The sequence below is a fragment of the Zalophus californianus genome, chromosome 5, assembly GCF_009762305.2.
Source record: "Zalophus californianus isolate mZalCal1 chromosome 5, mZalCal1.pri.v2, whole genome shotgun sequence".
In the NCBI taxonomy this organism is placed as follows: Eukaryota; Metazoa; Chordata; class Mammalia; order Carnivora; family Otariidae; genus Zalophus; species Zalophus californianus.
The window spans coordinates 6,460,964-6,483,318 of NC_045599.1; the positions used below are offsets into that span (position 1 = coordinate 6,460,964).

At 41.2% G+C, this 22,355-nt stretch overlaps 1 long non-coding RNA gene across 1 annotated transcript; it reads left to right on the forward strand.

The window, feature by feature from the left end:
* Positions 1–2,089: 2,089 nt before the first annotated feature.
* On the forward strand, positions 2,090–22,131 carry LOC113928949. Its single transcript, XR_003522034.1, has 3 exons — positions 2,090–2,397; positions 12,752–12,877; positions 21,113–22,131. It is a non-coding gene; the product is annotated as an uncharacterized LOC113928949 (long non-coding RNA).
* Positions 22,132–22,355: the final 224 nt, after the last annotated feature.

A 22,355-nucleotide genomic window follows, 5' to 3' on the forward strand; every position in this document is an offset into this window, starting at 1 on the left:
ATAGATGGGATCAAATTGCAAAGGACTTTTCATGTCACACAGTTGTTCTATGGACAGCCAGGAGCCATTTGGAAGTTGAAAGAACCTGAAGTGATTCAGTCTGGAGAAGAAAAATGGTGACCATACTGATGGACTATTTGGAAACATTTATCTTTACCTTTTCATTGTCCTTCCCCTGGTGTCTGCCACATTGCCTGGGGAGAAGAGAGACTGTCACATGAGAAATGCCAAAGCCACAGGTGGCATCCACTTCTGTGGCTCTGGACACAGTCTTGCTGGGATGTGGGAAGGATACCCCAACTGCTACTGCCTACACAGCATCTCCGGCAGAGACAGGACCCTGTGCACCATCCCACCAACTGCATATGGCTACCTCCATTTCAAAGTCCTCAGGAAACACACAAAGGCCTGTATCCAAAAAAGGAATGACCCCTGGACTCCTGGAGGGCTGTCAGTGAGAAGGGAAGGACTTCCACCTGCCCTTGGACAGTGGAGAACCCACCCCGTTCAAGCCTCTTGAGTCACTTAGACCAATTCTCCTTGGTGTCCACCAGCCCTCCCCAGGGGGTTTTCTGAGGGGACTTGGGGGTGGGGGAGTGAGAGAACCCCCTCTGCAGCACAAGGGTCATCCTCAAATACAGCATGGGGTACCAGAGGAGATGGAGCAAAGAGTCATGCTGAACTCAAAAGTGGATAAGTTAATCCTTCTCTGTCCAGGAAAGTGCAAAAAAAAAAAAAAAAATGGCAGTAAGAGAGGATTAGGATGAACTTGTGAGTGCAGAGGCAGGCTTGGGAAGGTTGGGGAGCCGTGTCCTCTCCCGAGTTTGAAAAAACCTGTTTTCCCTCTTCCTCAGGGTCCATGCAGGAATGTGTGTCACCTCTATCTCCACCTCTCTTCTCGGTCCTCATCCTAACTTTCCCAGCCTTCTCTCTCGTTACCTCCACCCCTGATCCTCACCAGTCAGCACCTGCAGCTGCCATCTCTTTCATATGGCATTCTACCCACTTCTTCTCTCTGCCAATCCATACTCTTTCTCCAAGATCCTGCTCAAAACTCCTTCTTCCAGTGTCTTCATGGGTGAACTCCATCTCTCTTGGTGTACAAACCTCTTCTTTCTTACTCTTCAAGTTGCCCCTAGAGTTTGAACTTGTGTAAATGTGTCACAGAGGCACACTTGGCAAATGTCTTTATGTGACTGTGTTTTCAACTACAATTCTGGCTCCCGGAATTGAGGAATCAAGTCTCCGTGGCCCTTGGCATATTCTCATACACCAGCAAATTACCCCTTACAAAGGAGGTTAGTCGATTGCATGGACTGACATACAAAAGAAGAGACGGTTATCAACAGAGATGGATTTTGCCCTGTTCTCCTCAGGAACAGAAAGAATGGATTTGAACATTTTTTCATGTGTCTGTTAACCATTTGTATGTCTTCTTTGGAGAAGTGTCTGTTCATGTCTTCTGCCTATGCTAAGTGAAATAAGTCAAGCAGAGAAACACAATTATCATATGGTTTCACTCCTATGTGGAACATAAGGAATAGCGTGGAGGACCGTAGGGGAAGGAAGGGAAAACTGAAGGGGAAGAAATCAGAGAGGGAGACAAACCATGAGAGACTCTGGACTCTGAGAAACAAACTGAGGGTTACAGAGGGGAGGGGGGTGGGGGGATGTGGTAACCGGGTGATGGGTATTGAGGAGGGCCCGTGCTGTGATGAGCACTGGGTGTTATATGCAACTAATGAATCACTGAACACTACATCAAAAACTAATGATGTACTATATGTTGGCTAACTGAACATAAAAAAAAAAAAAGTCCTTTCTGAAATTCCAAAAAGGGAAGAACAGATTTTCTAATTTCTCATCACCTGCTCCCTCCACCCCACTCAGCCCAAAGCATGGCCCCCCTGATCCTTCCTCATTACACAACTTCCTTTGTTGTTCTCCAAAAAGCTCAGACTGAAAGTCCTGTGCCTGTCAGCCGGCACACACCCACCGTTGTACTTTTGTCACACAGATGGTAAAACACACACACGCATTGAGAGTGAAGTACACTGCTCTCCGAGCTGCAGGCTCACATGTTTAGCTGGGTCCCAGGGGAGAGTGGGTGTTGTGGAGCAGCGAGGACTGCACGTACTGCACAACCAGCAAAGTCTCCAAGGGCAATGGGCATTTCTGGGATGACTTGGAGAGCGCTGCCCAAAGGCATCAGCATTGGACACTCCCACCTCAGAAGACTTCCTCTGCAGTAAAGAGTTAGCCAACACCTTCTCATGATATGCAGAATATGTAGAATGAGAATTGGAAGTAAAGAAGCCACCAGCTGAATGCAGGTCCCGTGAGAACCGTGTCCCCATGAGTCCTTTCCCTCTGGAGGAGGGAAGTGAATGAACTCTGGTTAGTATACCTTGATGATGCTTTTTCACAGAGCCAGCTCAAACTTACAGTTGGACAGAGATTGAATTATATAAAGAGATTGTAATAATAAAAAAAAGATTAGGCTGTTCTTAAAGATGGTGCTTCCCACTCATGGGCACCAAACCTCTGCTTTCTACCCCAGCTCCGAGTGGGCACCACTGTGACATTGACATTAATGCTGAACCATTCTTGTATTCCTAGAATAAATTCTATGTAGTCATGGTGCAGTATTTTTACAAAATTCTTCTCTGTATACTAATATTTAATATCAGCTTTTCTTCTGTATTCATTAGTGAGGTAGGATATAATTTCCCTTCATTTATCTCTCTCACCAGCCCCACCCCCAGTGTTATTCTCATTCAGTTTGGAATAAAGATTGTGTGGCTGGGGCTTCTGGCGGGCTCAGTTGGTAGAACATGAGACTCTTGACCTCAGGGTCGTGAGTCTGAGCCCTATGTTGGGTGTGGAGACTACTTTAAAAATAAAATCTTAAAAAAAAGATTGTGCAGGGACGCCTGGGTGGCTCAGTTGGTTAAGCGACTGCCTTTGGCTCGGGTCATGATCCTGGAGTCCCAGGATCGAGTCCCATGTCGGGCTCCCTGCTCGGCGGGGAGTCTGCTTCTCCCTCTGACCCAATGCTCTCTCTCTCTCTCTCTCTCATTCTAAAAAAAAAAAAAAGATTGTGCAGCTTAGAACTAAGAAAATTTTCCATCTTCTCTGCTAAGAACTTTTTTTATGTGCCACAGAACTGTTGTTTTCCTAGAATTAACTCAGAACCATCTGGACAAGAGCTTCGGGGACAATAGATGCATAACTATTGTAAAAATATATGCTGATAGTGTCTGTTCAGTACATGAATAGACCAGAATAAACAAATCAATTTGGGTCATTTATATTTTCCTGGAAAATTATTAACTTCACCTGTATTTTCATATTTATTGGTTTAAACTCTGTGTGATATCTCATGCTGTTTAAACCTCTATATCTGTTGTTTCTGATATTAATGTGTTCCTTCTTTTTTCTCTCCCTTCTTTCATTCTTTTGAAGTCTTGCTAAAAAGTTTTTTTTATTGTTGTTTTGAAAGAAAAAGCTATTGTTTTCACTGAACCTATTTCCCTATTTCTTTGATAGCTGTTTTTGTCTTTTAGATTTTTTTCTTGTTTTACTTTTGAGGGGGTCATTTTATTATCCTTTTTCTCACAATTTGATTGACATGCCTGTGACCTCATTTATTTTGTAACTCTTGCTTTCTAATAGATACATGTAAGACTAGTCATTGTTCTCTGTGTATTCCCTAGTCCACATCCCATATATAGTTTATTCATAGTTGCTTATTATCTAGTAGTCTGTAATTTTAGTTTTCTTTTCTTTTCTTTTGCAGATTTTATTTATTTGAAAGAGTGGGAGAGGAGGGGAAGGGAGAGGGACAAGTAGACTCCCTGCTGAGTGGGAAGCCTGATGCAGGGCTCCATCCCAGAACCCTGAGATCATGACTTGAGCTGAAATTAAAGAGTCTGCTTAACCGAGTGAGCCACCCAGATGCCCCTATTTTCCTGTTTAATGCAAGAATTATTTAGAAGAATACTTTTGATTGCCCACCCCTTTGTTTATAAACTTTCTCTGTGATCTTGTTTTAGATATTACTCTAAATAAGTTACCATATACAATGTATGTAGAACAGTGTCAGGCATAAAATTAGTAAGTGTTTGGTATTTTCAACATTATTTTTTATATTAACATATAATGTATTATTTGTTTCAGAATATGATCTATTATAAGAAACTAATAAGATTTTTTTCTGCCACAAGATAAAGTTTCCATCTTTTATTTATTTATTTATTTATTTATTATTTGACAGAGAGAGACACAGCGAAAGGAGGGAACACAAGCAGGGGGAGTGGGAGAGGGAGAAGCAGGCTTCCTGCTGAGCAGGGAGCCCGATTCGGGACTCAATCCCAGGACCCTGGGGATGATGACCTGAGCCAAAGGCAGACGCTTAATGACTGAGCCACCCAGGCACCCCAAAGTCTCCATCTTTTAATAGGAGAAATTAAGGTGTCATATTTATTGTGGTTATTGATTTTCTTGGACTTATTCTCCTCTTATTTTATGTTCCTATGAAACATGCTTTCCTCCTGTGTATTTTCTTTAAATTTTTTTATTGTTATATTAATCACCATACATTACATCATTAGTTTGTGATGTAGTGTTCCACGATTCATTGTTTGTGCGTAACACCAAGTGCTCCACGCAGAACGTGCCCTCTTTAATACCCATCACCAGGCTAACCCATCCCCCTAACCCCCTCCCCTCTAGAACCCTCAGTTTGTTTCTCAGAACCCATCGTCTCTCATGGTTCATCTCTCCCTCTGATTTACCTGCCTTCATTCTTCCCCTCCTGCTATCTTTTTTTTTCTTAACATATATTGCATTATTTGTTTCAGAGGTACAGATCTGTGATTCAACAGTCTTGCACAATTCACAGCGCTCACCATAGCACATACCCTCCCCAATGTCTATCACCCAGCCATCCCATCCCTTACACCCCACCCCCACTCCAGCAACCCTCAGTTTGTTTCCTGAGATTAAGAATTCCTCATATCAGTGAGGTCATATGATACATGTCTTTCTCTGATTGACTTATTTCACTCAGCATAACACCCTCCAGTGCCATCCACGTCGTTGCAAATGGCAAGACCTCATTCCTTTTGATGACTGCATAATATTCCATTGTGTATGTATTTACCACAACTGCTTTATCCAACCGTCGATGGACATCTTGGCGCTTCCCACAGTTTGGCTATTGTGGACATTGCTACTATAAACATCGGGGTGCACGTACCCCTTCAGATCCCTATATTTGTATGTTTGGGGTAAATACCCAGTAGTACAATTGCTGGGTCTTATGGTAGCTCTATTTTCAACTTTTGGAGGAAACTCCATACTGTTTTCCAGAGTGGCTGCACCGGCTTCCATTCCCACCAACAGTGTAGGAGGATTCCCCTTTCTTTACATCCCCACCAACATCTGTTGTTTCCTGACTTGTTAATTTTAGCCATTCTGACTGGTGTGAGGTGGTATCTCATTGAGGTTTTGATTTGGATTTCCCTGATGCCAAGCAATGTCGAGCACTTTTTCATGTGTCTGTTGGCCATTTGGATGTCTTCTTTGGAAAAATGTCTGTTCATGTCTTCTGCCCATTTCTTGATTGGATTATTTTTTCCTTGAGTGTTGAGTTGGATAAGCTCTTTATAGATTTTAGATACTAGCCATTTATCTGATATGTCATTTGCAAATATCTTCTCCCATTCTGTCGGTTGTCTTTTGGTTTTGTTGACTGTTTCTTTTGCTGTGCACATGGTTTTTATCTTGATGAAATCCCAATAGTTCATTTTTGCCCTTGCTTCCCTTACCTTTGGCAATGTTTCTAGGAAGAGGTTGCTGCGTCTGAGGTTGAAGAGGTTGCTGCCTGTGTTCTTTTTAGGATTTTGATGGACTTCTGTCTCACATTTAGGTCTTTCAACCATTTTGAGTCTATTTTTGTGTGTGGTGAAAGGAAATGGTCCAGTTTCATTCTTCTGCTTGTGGCTATCCAATTTTCCCACACCATTTGTTGAAGAGGCTCTCTTTTTCCCATTGGACATTCTTTCCTGCTTTGTCAAAGATTAGTTGACCATAGAGTTGAGGGTCCATTTCTGGGCTCTTTATTCTGTTCCATTGATCTATGTGTCTGTTTTTGTGCCAGTACCATACTGTCTTGTTGATGACAGCTTTGTAATAGAGCTGGAAGTCCGGAATTGTGATGCCACCAGCTTTGCTTTTCTTTTTCAACATTCCTCTGGCCATTCAGGGTCTCTTCTGGTGCCATACAAATTTTAGGATTATTTGTTCCATTGCTTTGAAAAAAGTGGATGGTATTTTGATGGGAATTGCATTGAATGTGTAGATTGCTCTAGGTAGCATTAACATCTTCACAATATTTGTTCTTCCAATCCATGAACATGGAAAGTTTTTCCATTTCTTTGTGTTTTTCTCAATTTCTTTCATGAGTATTTTATAGTTTCCTGAGTACAGATTCTTTGCCTCCTTGGTTAGATTTATTCCCAGGTATCTTATGGTTTTGGGTGCAATTGTAAATGGGATCGACTCCTTAATTTCTCTCTCTTCTGTCTTGTCGTTGGTGTATAGGAATGCCACTGATTTCTGTGCATTGATTTATATCCTGCCACTTGACTGAATTCCTGTATGAGTTCTAGCAGTTTTGGAGTCTTTTGGGTTTACCACATAAGGTATCATATCATCTGCACACAGTGAGAGTTTGACTTCTTCTTTGCCGATTTGGATGCCTTTGATTTCTTTTTGTTGTCTGATTTCTTCTGTCTTTTTGCTGTGGCTAGGACATCTAATACTATGTTGAATAGCAGTGGTGATAGTGGACATCCCTGCTGCGTTCCTGACCTTAGGGGAAAAGCTCTCAGCTTTTCCCCATTGAGAATGATATTCGCTGTGGGTTTTTCATAGATGGCTTTTATGATATTGAGGTATGTACCCTCTATCCCTATACTCTGAAGAGTTTTGATCAAGAAAGGATGCTGTACTTTGTCAAATGCTTTTTCTGCATCTATTGAGAGGATCATATGATTCTTGTTCTTTCTTTTGTTAATGTATTGTAACACGTTGAATGATTTGCAGATGTTGAACCAACCTTGCAGCCCAGGGATAAATCCCACTTGGTCATGGTGAATAATCCTTTTAATGTACTGTTGGATCCTATTGGCTAGTATTTTGGTGAGAATTTTTGCATCCATGTTCATCAAGGATATTGGTCTGTAATTCTCCTTTCTGATGGGGTCTTTGTCTGGTTTGGGGATCAAGGTAATGGTGGCCTCATAAAATGAGTTTGAAAGTTTTCCTTCCATTTCTATTTTTTGGAACAGTTTCAGGGGCATAGGTATTAATTCTTCTTTAAATGTCTGAAAGAATTCCCCTGGGAAGCCATCTGGCCCTGGGCTTTTGTTTGTTGGGAGATTTTTGATGACTGCTTCAATTTCCTTAGTGGTTATAGGTCTGTTCAGGTTTTCTATTTCTTCCTGGCTCAGTTTTGGTGGTTGTTACATCTCTAGGAATCCAGATTATCTAATTTACTGGCATATAGTTGTCATAATATGTTCTTATAATTGTATTTCTTTGGTGTTGGTTGTGATCTTTTTCATTCATGGTTTTGTTGATTTGGGTCATTTCTCTTTTCTTTTTGGTAAGTCTGACCAGGGGTTTATCAATCTTCTTAATTCTTTCAAAGAACCAGCTCCTAGTTTTGTTGATCTGTTCTACAGTTCTTCTGGTTTCTATTTCATTGATTTCTGCTCTGATCTTTATTATTTCTCTTCTCCTGCTGGGTTTAGGCTTTATTTGCTGTTTTTTTCTCTAGCTCCTTTAGGGGTAGGGTTAGGTTGTGTATTTGAGACCTTTCTTGTTTCTTGAGAAAGGCTTGTATTGCTATATACTTACCTCTTAGGACTTCCTTTGCTGCATCCCAAAGATTTTGAACAGTTGTGTTTTCATATTCATTGGTTTCCATGAATTTTTTAAATTCTTCTTTAATTTCCTGGTTGAGCCATTCATTCTTTAGTAGGATGCTCTTTAGCCTCCATGTATTTGAGTTCTTTTCAACTTTCCTCTTGTGATTGAGTTCTAGTTTCAAAGCATTGTGGTCTGAAAATATGCAGGGAATAGTCCCAATCTTTTGGTACCGGTTGAGACCTGATTTGTGACCTAGGATGTGTTCTGTTCTGGAGAATGTTCCATGGGCACTAGAGAAGAATGTGTATTGCATTGCTTTGGGATGGAATGTTCTGAATATGTCTGTGAAGTCCATTTAGTCCAGTGTTTCATTTAAAGTCTTTATTTCCTTATTGATCTTTTGCTTAGATGATCTGTCCATTTCAGTGAGGGGGGTGTTAAAGTCCCCCACTATTACTGTATTGTTGTCAATGTGTTTCTTTGCTTTTGTTATTAATTGCCTTATATAATTGGCTGCTCCCATGTGAGGGGCATAGATACTTACAATTATTAGGTCTTCTTGTTGGATAGACCCTTTAAGTAAGATATAGTGTCCTTCTTCATCTCTTATTACAGTCTTTGGTTTAAGATCTAATTTGTCTGATCAAAGGATTGCCACCCCAGCTTTCTTTTGGTGTCCATTAGCATGGTAAATGGTTTTCCACCCCCTCCCTTTCTATCTGGGGGTGTCTTGGGTCTAAAATGAGTCTCTTGCAGAAGGCATATCAATGAGTCTTGTTTTTTAATCCAATCTGATAGCCTGTGTCTTTTGATTGGGGCATTTAGCCCATATACATTCAGGGTAACTATTGAAAGATATGAATTCAGTGCCATTGTATTGCCTGTAAGGTGACTGTTATTGTATATTGTCTGTGTTCCTTTCTGGTCTATGCTGCTTTTAGGCTCTCTCTTTGCTTAGAGGACCCCTTTCAATATTTCTTGGAGGGCTGGTTTCGTGTTTGCAAATTCCTTTAGTTTTTGTTTGTCCTGGAAACTTTTTATCTCTCCTTCTATTTTCAATGACAGCCTAGGTGGATATAGTATTCTTGGCTACATATTTTTCTCATTTAGTGCCCTCAATATTTCATGCCAGTCCTTTCTGGCCTGCCACGTCTCTATGGATAGGTCTGTTGCCAACTAATGTTTCTACCATTGTAGGTTATATATCTCTTCTCCCGAGCTGCTTTTAGGATTTTCTCTTTGTCTCTGAGACTTGTAAGTTTTACTATTAGATATCGGAGTGTTGACCTATTTTTATTGATTTTGAGAGGGGTTCTCTGTGCCTCCTAGATTTTGATGCCTGTTTCCTTCCCCACATTAGGGAAGTTTTCTGTTATAATTTGCTCCAATATACCTTTGCCCCTCTCTCTCTTTCTTCTTCTTCAGGGATCCCAATTATTCTAATGTTCTCTCATCTTATGGTATCACTTATCTCTCGAATTCTGCCCTCGTGATCCAGTAGTTGTTTATCTCTCTTTTTCTCAGCTTCTTTATTTTCCATCATTTGGTCTTCTATATCGCTGATTCTTTCTTCTGCCTCATTTATCCTAGCAGTTAGTGCCCCCATTTTTTATTGCACCTCATTAATAGCCTTTTTGATTTCGACTTGGTTAGATTTTAGGTCTTTTATTTCTTCAGAAAGGGTTTCTTTAATAACTTCCATGCTCTTTTCAAGCCCAGCTAATATCTTTAAAATCATGATTCTGAACTCTAGGTCTGACATCGTACTAATATCCGTATTGAGTAGGTCCCTGGCAGATGGTACTACTTCTTGTTCTTTTTGTTGAGGTGATTTTTTCCATCTTTTCATTTTGTCCAGAGGAGAATAGATGAATGAGAGATCAAAATGCTAACAGGGTAACAACATCCTCAGAAAATATATTCTAAACAAATCAGAAAAGACCTGAAACCAGGGGAAGAGAAAGGGAAAGAAAGGAAAAAAAAAAGAGGAAAAAAAAAGAAAGAGATAAAAACAAGCAAAAACAGAACAAAACAAAAAAAACAGAATATGATTAAATATGATCAGGCTGGTGCATAGATCAGTGCCACACACTAGATTTTGGGAGTATTTTGGTCTGTTAGAAGAAAGTGCCTCCCAAAATTTTAAAGAAAGAAAGACTTATATATGTACAGAATAAGGGTTGATATGATGAAGGGATGGAATATGACTGTAAAGATGAAAATTATAAAAAATTTTATAAAAGGAATTGGTAAGAAGTTGTTTGAAAAAAGAAAGAAGAGGATTTGAAAAAAAAAGTTGGGGGGGGAGAAAATGTGATCAGGCAGGAGATTAGAACAAAGCCATACACTAGAGATTTAGGGTATATTTTGATCTGTTAGAAGAAACTGTATCTCAAAATGTTAAAGAGAGAACAACTTATATATATATGTCAAAAATAAGGGTAACTACTCTGAAGGGATAAAATATGACTAAAAAAATAAAAAATAAAAATAAAATTTTTTTAAAAAAAGGGATAAGATGTTGGTTGAAAAAGGGAAAAAGAAAAATTCCCCCCCCAAAAAAAAGACAGTTAAAAAAAAAACACTTTGAAAGACTAAAGAATCATGGTGAAAAAGCCATGAATTCTTTGTGCAGTATTCCCCTAGCGCTGGAGTTCTGCCGTTCTCATTGATTGGTAAACTTGGTCTTGGCCGGCTGTTCTTGCTGATCTTCTGGGGGAGGGGCCTGTTGCCGTGGTTCCCAAATGTGTTTGCCGGAGGCAGAATTGCCCCGCCCTTGTCAGTCCAGGCTAAGTAATCTGTTCGGGTTTGCTCTGGGAGCTTTTGTTCCCTGCAAGCTTTTCGCACTGCTTTGGAGGGTGAGAGTGAAAATGGCAGCCTCCCAATCTCCACCCTGGAGGAGCCAAGAACTCGGGGCCACGCTCCTCAGTGTGCCCCCGGAGAAAAGCAGTCAATCACTCCCATCTCCCCAGTTTCTCACCCGGTCTCTGTGCTCACCCGGCCTGTGACCGAGCATTTCTATCTCTGGCACCCAACTCGGTATGGAGTCTCCAAACCCAGCAGATCCCTGTGGTGCGCTCCCGTGCCACTCGTCCCAGGGGAGGAAGGGGAGTCTCCCCGGCTCTGCCTCTTGTTGGGTCCCTGCTGGAGGAGCAGTGGCCCAACTGTGTCACCGATCACAGTTTATGGCAACCCTGAGCTGAGAGCCCGCTCCTTGGCTCCGTCTCTGCAGCCTGCTTCCCCGCTCTGATACCCAGGAGCTCTGCCACCCTCAGGCACCCCCGGTCTTTCTGTGACCCCGAGGGTCCTGAGACCATACTGTCCCACGAGGGTTCCACCCACCGCTTAGCCACTGGAGCGACATCCCTCATTGGAGCCGACTTCTGAAAGTTCTGATTTTGTGCTCCACTGCTCTATCACTTGCCAGAAGTGGCCAATGGAGGCCCCCTCCCCCACCGTCTATCCTCCCGAATATCGCCTCGGATTCACTTCTCCGCACATCCTACCCTCCAGAAAGTGGTTGCTTTTCCGTTCAGAGGGTTGTTGCTATTCTTTTCTTCAATCTCCTGTTGAGTTCATAGGTGTTCAGAATGGTTTGATCCCTATCCAGCTGAATTCTTGAGACCAGACGAAATCCAGGTCTCCTACTTCTCTGCCATCTTGCTCCGCCCCCTTCTTGTGTATTTTCTTTCCTGACTAGGTGGGTCATAGAGTTCTTTCTTCCTGCGCCCTCTAGTGGTTTGGAAGTTCTATAACCTATTTTTAGCTATAATTACCCTTAAAAATTTATACATTTATATACATTTTTTCTCAATGTCTAGAAGTGCTGGTCACTTCTGAATGAGACAAAATATTGAGCTTGCCTTTATCTCTCTTCCCTTCCTTTCTGCTCTTCCTCCCAGGTTTGGTTGCAACCATCTGAAAGTTTTGTTTCAGATGCTCTTACATACAACTGTCCTTCCACTTTAGGAACTATTTTCTAGGAATTACATTAAAAATCACAGCTGCATTAGCAGCAGTCATAAGAACAATCACCACTTTGGGAAATTTTGTTGCTTATCTCTCTTTCTTGAGTTACATGTCTTGTCTGTCTTTCCTTGGATTTATATTGCTTGAAAAATCCTCCAGTATTTTATTTCAATAAATTTTTTTTGGAAATGTGATTTCTCTGATTCTCTTCATTTCTGAAGATTTTCTTTTACTTTCTTAATTGGAAGATGATTGTTTAAAAATGTAGGTGTGACCATGGGAGGAAAGAGGATCATAACAGAGTCAAGTGGGAAGAGGAGTAGGAAGGTGCAGGATGGGACAAAAGAGATGATCCTGATCCCTCAGAGCACAGAGAGTCAACCGACAGGAAGTTGTGATGTAAAAACACATAGTGTAGACATGTGAGAGGTAAGTGAAACAGAGTCACTTATGTCAAGGTGTTTTTAAAGAGAGCCAAGAGGCCACTAGAGGTCACTAAGGAGCTGGGCTTTCTGCACATTCTCACCAGATGAATCCATAAAATTTGAACTGGGCTAAACTGCAAATATTCCAAGGACTCTGCCCAAACACCTGCAACTTGCTACAATAAGAGACTTAGCTTAGTGATAGCCTTAGCAACCAATTATATTCAGCCAAGCTTAGTTTTCTGCTGCCAACACCAACCAAAAGTCTTTGGAAACAACCCATAGAAACATTTCATTTTGTCTTTTGAAAACCCTTGACTTTTGTTTGCTAGGAGGACACAATTTGTATTGCTCCCCACATCTGTGCTTCCCAAATTGTAATTCTAAGACCTCAAATAAATGCTTTTGTTTTATTTCAGCTCTTCCTTTTTTCTCATTCAACCAACACAAGGAAGTAACTACAGAAAAATCAAAATCAAAAGCCACAGAGCTCTCCGTCTGGGCAAAATGATTGGGAGGAATAGAAGAAAGAAGGAGAGAAAGAGGTTAGGGGACTGTTGCTTTTTATTGTTTTGTCCAATTTCACTCTTCAAATATGAGCCTGCATTACTTTCATTAGAATAAGTCTTTTTAAATACAAAGGAGCTTCTTAGTTCCATCCAGATCTGGGCTGTGAGATCAGATTTTATATGTGAGTGACTTAGCTAATGGCCCCAGCTGCATAACTTTGAAGGCTTTGTCTTCACTCCTGATTTACTGATTGGGAATCTATTGGTGAGTCTGACTCCTGATCCAGTGCTCTGAAAAATAGGTCTGTTGAAGCCAGTAAGGGCAGATTTCTGGACTCTTAAGATTCTGAGTATATTCTAGAAGCTGAATTAGAATCCCTGGCAAACAGAGTCTAGGTTAGAGTCCCAGACTTCCCTGTTCATAAGACAGAAAGCCTGTATTAAAGGCAAGCTTCTTTCTTTGTTAGATACCATTAAGAATATGGCAGCTTTTCAGTCAACTGAAATCCCTCCTTCCCAAACCCTTACTAACTATATGCTTCATCACTATGGTATTCATTCTGTTTACTTCCTTTCCCATTGGCATTACATTACTGTGGGCAATTTGCCATTTCGAGGGTTTCTTTGGGAAACTTAATATCTCCCCAAACCATCTCATCTAAGATGTATCCTCTCCTGTCACCTTTATGCCCCCATCCTTTTACCACCTCCAATCTTCCCTTCAGCTCCCTTAGATCTTTTGATGTCACCCTTCATACCCTTACCTCCTGCATTCTTCTGCTCACCCCTGTGAGCCCCTTCCCATTCTAGCCCCTCAACTCCTTGTAGTCACTCAAACTCCATGCTCCCCCATCAGGGGTCTCAAGGACCGAGGGACACCAAAAGCAACCACTTGACATTGAAAAAAAAAAAACTAATTGGAGGCAGACTGGCTATTTTACCCACTCATATGGGCTTTGGAGACACCCAAATGTCCAATGTCTTCTCAGTCCCTTAGCCCAGATGTAGTCCACAGCTTCTGTAAGATTAGATATAGGGACAAAGGCAATCTTAAAAGTCTCCTCCCACAAATACAGTGAAGAGTTTTAGCCCCCATATTGAGCCTGTAACCATAACTTCTTCCATCTGGCAGAAACACAGTTCTGATAAAAATATAAAGAAGGGCAGAGGAGAGGATCAAGGCTTATACACACTAGAGAGTTTTGTATTCTGTGTTTATGCCTGACTCATGGTTAAATTTTTAGAATGAAAACCATAAAATCTCCACTTGTATCTGTCTGTATGTACAGTATGTGTATGTGATATTTTCCCACCTCCAGATGGTGTTATCAAATTAATTTATAAAATCCCGTAAGGAAACTCTATTCTAATTGGTTTAGATAAAAATAAGTGCTTATATAAATTAAATGTTCCTAAAATTCCTGGGAATATAGAAATATTTTTCAAATTCATTTGATTTGATTAAATCTTTGATAAATAAGATTGTTTTGATATTGTAGGTTTCATTAAAAAACAGCCATGTCTTCCTAATTGTTAGTATTAAATAAAATACAGGCATACATTCTTATTCTACTTGAACTTACTAATCAAATAATTGAATATTATATTTGTTAGATGTGTAAGACTATAAAAATTATAACTTTGATCTTAATCAAATCAAGTCATTCTTTTTTTTTAAAGATTTTATTTACTTATTTTAGATAGAGACAATGAGAGAGAGAGAGACAGCATGAGAGGGAGAGGGTCAGAGGGAGAATCAGACTCCCCGCTGAGCAGGGAGCCCGACTCAGGACTCAATCCTGAGATTCCAGGATCATGACCTGAGCCAAAGGCAGTTGCCCAACCAACTGAGTCACCCAAGCACCCAATCAAATAAAGTCATTCTAACAAACTTTATTTCAATAATAATTGTTTTATATGTCTACTTAAAAGAAGTTTCCAAAATTTTTTTTTATTATTATTGAAATATAATTGACATATAATGTTATATTAGTTTCAGGTGTACAACATATTGACTCGACAATTCTATACACTGCATTTAGCATAATAACTTCTAGGTCTATCCATGTTGTCACAAATGGCAAGATTGTATTCTTTTTTTATGGCTGAGTAATATTCCTGTGTGTGTGTGTGTGTGTGTGTGTGTGTGTGTGTGTGTGTGTGTGTGACATCTTCTTTATTCATCTATTGATGGACATTTAGGTTGCTTCCATATCTTGGCTGTTGTAAATAATGCTGTGATGAACATAGGGGTACATATATCTTTTTGAATTAGTGTTTTCATTTTCTTTGGGTAAATACCCAGTAGTGGAATTATTGAATCATATATAGTTCTATTTTTAATTTTGGGAGGAACTTCTATACTGTTTTCCACAGTAGCTGCACCAATTTATATTCCCACCAACAGTGCACAAGGGTTTCTTCTCCTCCACATCCTCACCAACACTCGCTACTTCTTGTCTAGCCATTCTGACTCATGTAAGGTAATATTACATTGTGATTATGATTTGTATTTCCCTGATTATGTGATGTTGAGCATCTTTTTTTTTAAAAGGTTTTATTTATTTGACAGAGAGAGAGAGAGACACAGTGAGAGAAGGAACACAAGCAGGGGAGTGGGAGAGGGAGAAGCAGGCTTCCCGTGGAGCAGGGAGCCTGATGTGGGGCTCGATCCCAGGACCCTGGGATCATGACCTGAGCCGAAGGCAGACACTTAACAACTGAGCCACCCAGGCGCCCCAACGTTGAGCATCTTTTCATGTGTCTGTTGGCCATCTGTACCTCTTCTTTGGAAAAATGTCTATTCAGGTCCTCTGCCAATTTTATAATCAGGTTATTTGTTTGTTTTTTGGTGTGGAGTTGTATAAGTTCTTTATTTGTTTTGGGTATCACCCCTCATCAGATATATGCCTTGCAAATATTTTCTTCCATTCAGTAGGTTACTTTTGTGTTTTGCTGATGGTTTCCTTCACTGTACAAAAGCTTTTTATTTTGATGTAGTCCCAATAGGCTGTTTTTGCATATGTTTCCCTTACTTAAAGAGACATCTAGAAAAGTATTGCTAAGGTTGATGTCCAAGAAATTACTGCCTATGTTTTCTTTTAGGAGTTTTATGGTTTCAGGTCTCATATTTAGGTCTTTAATCCATTTTTGAATTTATTTTTGTGAATCATGTAAGAAAGCGACCCAGTTTTTTAAAAAAGAAAAGAGAGTGGTTTTATCCTTTTGTATATAACTGTCCAGTTTTCCCAAAACACACATGAAAAGATGCTCAACATCACTTTTCATCAGGAAGATGCAAATCAAAACTTGATTTGTTGTTGTATATTCTTGCCTCCTTTATTGTAGATTAATTGGCCATATAAGCATGGATTTACTTTTGGGATCTCAATTCTGTTCTATTGGTCTATACATCTATTTTATGCCAGTACCATAATGTTTTGATTACTGTAGCTTTGTAGTATATCTTGAAATCTGGGATTGTGATAATCTCTAGTTTTGTTCTTCTTTCTCAAGATTTCTCAGGCTATGTCTCAATAAACATATAGGCACTGAAATTTAAAATACAATACCACTTACAACTGCTCAAGAAAAGAGAAATATTGTGCTATAAATCTCCCCAAACATGTACAGGACTTATCTTCTATATACAATGCACATAACTGAATTGTTATTGGCATTCTTGAAATACCAATATTATACTGATGGAGAACATTTTGGTGTTTGCCAGTTGTCAGGGATGTGAGGGTCAGGGAAGGAGGTGGTTGTAGCTATAAAAGGGTAACAGGAGGAATCCCTGTGATTATAGAACTCTTCTGTGCTTTGTATCAATGTTAACAAGCCAGCCATGATACTGTACTATAGCTTTGCAAGATGTTACCATTGGGTTGATATTGCTGTATTATTTTTTACAACTACATGTGAATCCCCAAATACCTCAAAATAAAACGATTGTTTAATACAAATTTTAAAAATACATACACATGTAAACACTCATGTTCCCACCTTTAGTTCTTTCATCGCCTTGAGGGTCTTGAGAAAGCCTGGGGATCGCAGCAACATGCTGTTTCAGAAACTAGTCTCAGTGCACTTCACAGATATGGGACGGGAGCCTTGACCTTGGCTGCAAGTTTATTCTCACACTTTTTACAGGATGTTGTGATGGATTGCACTTGGGGTATGAAAGAAAGAAAGGAGTTCATGTTTGGTACCTGAGCAACTAGTTCAACAGTGGTAGTGCTGTTTACTGAAGACTAGGGTAAAACAAATAGGCAAATATCTAACATGATTTCATGTGTTGATATGTGCTAAAGAGACACTAAAGCAGAGTCCCAGGCTGGATTGTGGCAGAGCAGCATTGGGGAGGTGATTTAGATAAGATGTCCATATGGGTAAAGAGATATGGGTAGGTGCCCTATGCAAAAGAGGTTTCCATGGGGAAAAAATTGGAAAATCGTTAAATAAAATTACAGTTACTGCAGGATTCTCAGACTCATGACTAGTCTAATGGCATCATGAATCTGAAAGGGGGTACAAGGCCACACTCCTGTGGTTGTATGTCCCTTCTGGGAACAGGAAGGCTGGTGTAGTTTGAAGAATGTTGTTGTGAGGTAGGAAGACTGCAGGGACTCCATTTTTAGAAAGGCTCCCTCTCTGCTCTTTCTCTACTAGACCCTATTTACTCATGTTCTGTATTTCACCTTGCATCTGAATTAAACCAAAGAAGCTATTCCTACTCCAAAGGGAAAGCAAGAAAGTTAAACCATTCTCTGAGTTCATCCTAGGCCCCCAAACACCTGATAACATCCGAGAACTGGATCCCAAACATGTTCCCAGACACTAGCTTTGAACAAACCTCAGCTGACAACAGCATCAATACCCACTACCTTCTATGATTTATAAAATAACACCTGTTGTTAACCTGTCATTTGCCCTTGATCAGAACCTACCCTGGATTCCTGAATGAACATGTACTCTGGACCTCTTTCCAATATAAACTCCTAGCCCCAAGCAACAGAGAGACTTACTGTCCTTTCCTTTCCAAGTCTCCCAAACAATCCACCTGATATACTCTATCATTTACGCTATTTAATAAACTCTGCTTTCACTTCCTCCTGGTTTGAGTTTGACGTCTCTCCTGAGCAAAGCCAAGGACACTCTTCGCTGGTCCTGTGTGTCCCCCTCTGGGTCCTACGTCAGTTGTTCTAAGGTCCTTGCACCAGGTGCACGAGACTCTGCTCTGGGAACCCCTGTGGCCCCTCAAGCCATTCACCATCTCTAGGTGTCTCTCCTGCTGCAGAGATGTGACCCCATCTGCCAGCCAGAACCCTGAGCCTGAAAAAGGAAATTTTCAAGTTTTAATATTTGTAGTCCCTGCTCCTGGTCTCCCAAGGAAGCTAACACTTTTACCAAGGTCAGAATGTCTTCATCAAACTTCAAAGTATGGGCTCTTTTTCTGCCCTGAGCACACATTGTACATCTGCTTCGTTAACCAATGACCTAAAAGAAACATTTCAACTAAAGGTAAGAGTAAAAATCTCCCTATGTTCTGTTCCCGTATCGCCAAAGCCTGCAACCTCAAACCTACTAAAAGCAAAAGATAAAGTTTATATTTTTCAGAACTGTCTTTCATCATGATGATTTGTAACTCTTGATGTAACAAAAAAACATATATAACCCAGGATTAAACATTCCCTCTCTGGAGCACTCTCTTCTTTGTGTATCCTGAGCAGCTGTCCTCACTTGCACTTGTGATCACATAAAACTCTCTTCCTTTCTTTTTAGAAATTCTAAAAGGTTTGTTCTTTTTGCATCTACAAGAGCACCCTTGCTGTGGATTTGAAAAGGACTGTGAGAGCAGAGACCCAGAGGCCTACCTGGAGGGTGAAGGTGCAGAGTCTGTGTATCCACCAAATACTTTCATTTCTGTCTTCCTCTTTCCAAAGGGTGATTGAGGCTTTTCTCATTTAACACACCCTCTGAAGCCCTTGAACTTAGGAAAGGCCTTCATCTTCATCATTCCCTGCTCAGAGTTGAACTGTGTGTGCAGCCTCTCTTAGCTGAAGGGCAGGGATTGCTGTGACAAGGTTCCTTCCCCTAACCACACCTTCCCTCAGCTGCTTTTTAACTTTTAATTTGGATTGTTTGAATATATAGAAAGGAAAATATAATGAACCCCGATATTCCTATCCATCACTATCTTCAAAAATCACCAATTCCAGGTGTGCTTGGGAAGCTCAGTAGGTTAAGCGTCTGCCTTCGGCTCAGGTCATGATCCTGGAGTCCTGGGATCGAGTCCCACATTGACTCCCCCTGCTTGTGCGCTCTCTCTCTCTCCCTCTTAAATGAATAAATAAAAAAAATATATTTTTTTAAATCACCAATTCCTGGTCATCTCCTGTCATCTAAATGCTCATCTATCCCCTCAACCCTCGACATAATTTTGAAGCAAATTTCAGACATTATTTCACCCACAAATATTTCAGTGTATATCTCTAAAAGTACCACCTTTTAGAGGTGCCTGCGTGGCTCAGTCGTTGGGCTTCTGCCTTCGGCTCAGGTCATGATCCCAGGGTCCTGGGATCGAGCCCCACATCAGGCTCCCTGCTCAGTGGGAGCCCTGCTTCTCCCTCTCCCACTCCGCCTGCTTGTGCTCCCTCTCTCACTGTGTCTCTCGTGTCAAATAAATAAATAAAATCTTAAAAAAAATAAAAGTATCACCTTTTAGAGATATTATGTGATAGTAGCCATAGCTTATCTCTTTAAAAAAGTAATAATTCCTATTTTCTATCATCAAATATCCAGTTATTATTCTCATTTCCCCCACTTTCTTCCACAGACAATATATAGATATATTTGGTCTGTATGTTTAATGGGCATGCAAATAAATTCCAAATTTATAATAAATTATAATTAGTTGCTACATCTCTTAAGTATCTTGTAATCTGTTAGCTCTCTCTCCTTTTATTTTTCCTTGCAATTTTTTGTGGAAGAAAATGAAATATTTCTGGTAGTCTGGATGTTGCTGGCTGTACATTGCCGTATGTCACTGGCCTGATCGCTTTTAACATGTTTCTCTGTCCCTGTATTACCTGAAAATTGGTAACTGGATCTAGAGGCTTGATAAGATTCATGGTTTTTCTGTTTGGTTGGTCGTTCTTTGTTGTTTTATCTTGTCTTTTTGTTTTTGTTTGCTCTACGTCCATCCATTTTTTAGCAGTGGCAAGGACATCCTGTTAGCTAGGATGCAATGGGGGGTTACTCAGATCAGAAGGCTATCTGCACAGGGGAGGAGGGAGAAGGGACAGAAACAGAGAAAGAATGTCTCTGTTTTGCAGAACAAGTAGCTCCCACCAAGGAGACATATGGCCAGGAGTTCTAACGGATACACCCTTGCATGAGCCAGTTTGGAGCTGAGGACCTGTGCAGAAGACCCCTTTAGCTCATAATACTAAGATCTCCTATGGGCAGGGTTTTCTGCTATTTATTGAACATACAGGGTATGCGCTAGCATGTTGACATGCTAAGTTTGCACAGGTGAACCAAAGTGCCTAACAAAATATTTAGAAGTTCCCTATTGTATCAAGCACTCTGTCCCTGCCCCCTAGCACAGTGAATAAAATTTTCCTGCACTAACCCCAAAGGGAAACAGTGCTTTCAGAACTATTTCCCTGTCTCCTTACTTGTTGCAAGTAATAAAAAAGTTTTTTTTCTCAAACCAAGAGACTTGGGCTGGTCCACTGGCTGATATCCTGCACAGTGTACACTTTTTGTTCAGTGACAATCCTAACCTCATCCTTACCGCACTGATTATCAGGGAAGCGTTTATAAAAGAAACTTCTGGTTAAGTATTTGGTTATACTCATGTACAGGATAAATGCTTGACTTTTTCTCCATTTATTTACCATTCTTCTAAATAATGACGTGGTTCCCTAGCACCAAATGAGGTTTTAGGTATTTTTTTTAGTGCCATTATGAGGTGGTAGATTTAAACATACTAGATGTGTTTCAGTCCATTGCACTTATAATTCTCGCTGAAGCTCAAATCAGTTCGCCCAAAGGGAGCTGCTTCAGGCTGACCCTAATTCCTCTTGCCTGCAGCAGGGATGTCAGGCTCGCTCTCTCCCCAGTCAGTCATTACTCCTGGAGACCCCTAGTTCCTTTGTGTGCAAAATAGGATTTATATAGTCATTCTTATCTACAAACCTTTCACTTCTTCACCCCTATTTACGATACCATTCCTAACAGTATGACAGCCACCCTCCATTTTAGGTTCAACTCTAAGACATCCTAAACTAGACCTTGGACCAGGAATCATAAGCTCTCTGGGTCAAAGGGCAGCAGGTCGGCCAGAACCAGCGACATGCGGTCGGCCCATCCTCCTAGAGCGGCATCGGAACTGCGCTGGCGGGCCTCGTGAGCACTGCTCCGCAGCATCCCCTCTGCCTTGGTTCCGCGTGCGCAAAACGGGAGTCAGGGGATCGCGGGTCGTCTGAGGCGCCGGCAAGGGCCGCCGGGCTGCGGAGGAAAGGCGCGGGCACACGTCTCCCAGGGCGCCTGCACGCTCTGACTGTTGACGATCGGCGCGCAGTACTGGAGGAGGCCGACGCACCTAACCCTAACGCTGGGCAGCGGGGAAGTGGCGGGAGCCTGGCCGGAAAGCTGCCTCTGCCCCGCCCTCCCTGCGTCTCTCTGGTTCGGATCCGCTAAGTCGCGCCTGCCCCGGAAGCCCCGTGGGGTGACCTTTTCGGAGAAAGCTTTCCACGTGGCAGAGTAGAATTTTGACTTATTTTACCCTCTGGAAAGTTGAGGAGTTGTTTAAATGGGGGAGGGAGGTAAAAGGTGGAAGAGATTATTGCATTTCGCCTTCTTTGTGTGGTCTTTCCAGCCTCTGAGGGGGACCGGCAGGTGCCGCCTCTAAATATGGCACCTTGGCATGAGCATTATTTGGAGCTAAAGTTAGCTGAGAATCACCAGGTGGAGAGAGAATTCTCCGCCCTGCCCCTGTGCACCTAGGAGCAGGGAATAAATTTCCTTGCGTGACGGTGTGCTTTTGTATCAGGAAGAATGACTCTTATCGGAGACCAAGTAGGCACCCCAGAGAAGTCTGCATAAGCAAGCTTGCCTAAATGTCCCTTACCTTTCACCAGTTCCTCCATGTAGTTCCTAGTTATGTCCCTTGAAACCGAAAACCTCTTTCCTTTAAGAAAGTTACATAAGCTCCTGGGTCTAACTTCGTGCAATTTCGCTTCTTTTCCGTGTACTCCCCTGTGTGCAAAATTTGAATAAAATTTTATGCCGTTTTTCTCCTGTTTGTCTTTTGTGAGTTAACTTCACATGCTACCAGCCGCTAAATCTAACAGCACAGAGGAAAAGGTTTTTTTCTCCTTGACACGTGTGATGCATAGTTACCTATTCAAAGTGAGTCATAAATTCCTTTTAAGCTCACAGGCCAAATCCATCCTTGAGAATGCTAGAGAGTGCTCTAGTATCTGCAAAGTCTCGGGTTGTGTTT